A 1,399-nucleotide genomic window follows, 5' to 3' on the forward strand; every position below is an offset into this window, starting at 1 on the left:
TCCATACGTTTCTATATTCAACGGTTGACTCAACAGTGAATTTTCCGTTGAGTCCCTCCGTTGAACGATCTGACGTCACGTTTTGCAGAAAAAAGAAACGCTTTCGTTGAGAGGTCGCTTTTCAAGATGGCTGACTTAAGTAACGAGAAGGTGGCGATTGTGACTGTTTTGCTAAATAATTAAAGTAACTCGCTTAACCATTATTCGAATAAATCCTTTTATTCAAATGAACCCATATCTGTATCATTTTCTTGTTTACTGGGTCTTTCTTTAATAATTTTAATTAATTTCTTGAATATTTATATCATTAGGAAGACTTAGCGGGCCAAATATCGGTCGTAATCAATTTTGGACAAATGAAAAAAATCTTAATATTTCAATATTGACCAAATTATCCAACATAATCGTGCAATCACATGTTTTATCATATACAGATTGTTCATTAATCTGTTCGCTATTACAGCATCCACAGTAGCGAATGGATAGTTTCTATAAGCGAAATTTACTTTTTCGTGGAAGCCGCCATGTTAGTTTGTTGAATACTCAACGGTCTTTCAGGTCGTTGAGACCGTTGAGCTCAACGGTGAAACAGCACTGACATCACTAGTCTCAACGGAGAACTCAACGGTCCATTTAGAAACATTGTTCTCTCACCGTTGAGTCAACTGTTGAATATAGAAACGTATGGAGAAACCCAATAGTTATTTCGGAATGCGATATTCGGCATTATGTAACTTAGCTGTGTGGGGATGTAACTGCCGAGATAAATGATATTTTAAAGAAAGAAAAAAAGGAGACTGGGGGCGCGAACCTAGGACTGCATTGCTGCAATGCAAGCCTGATGGAAAAGCGTTTGAGAGAAAAGAAAAAGGTGACACGTGGGTTGGAACCCAGCTGCACGCTGCAACGCAAGCCTAATAGCGGAGCGTTTGAGGGGGGAAAAAAAGGGATAATGGTGCTTCGAGGTCAGACTGCATGCTGCAATGCAAGCCCGAGGGCAGAGCACAGGTGACCCGACCACCAACGTCCTCGGTTATAATAAAGATTTTTGATCTATTTATACTTAATCTAAGTACAAGCAGTGCCATCTATTAGCAGGAAACTAGCTATTATTTTATATTTTTACAATATACTGTAAGGTCTCTTTTTATGCGGATTATTTTTATGCGATTTTGAAGTTGTGCGGTTTGTATTTCATCCAAAAATTTCTTGGACAAACATACATATAGGCTTGTTTAGGAAGCCGGCGTATAGACAGTATCCAAAAATCGTGGAACGCTCAAAGCTCCATTTGTTCCACTGACATATAACGTTTATGGATGTAAAGGACAGCTAGATCTACCTTAATCGCTTTAGTTCCTAGCAATTTTTGATATAAATGTAATTAAACATAAAAAAT

The sequence above is a fragment of the Centruroides sculpturatus genome, unplaced genomic scaffold (assembly GCF_000671375.1).
Source record: "Centruroides sculpturatus isolate CEXI.00-Female unplaced genomic scaffold, Cexi_2.0 scaffold836, whole genome shotgun sequence".
Lineage (NCBI taxonomy): Eukaryota > Metazoa > Arthropoda > Arachnida > Scorpiones > Buthidae > Centruroides > Centruroides sculpturatus.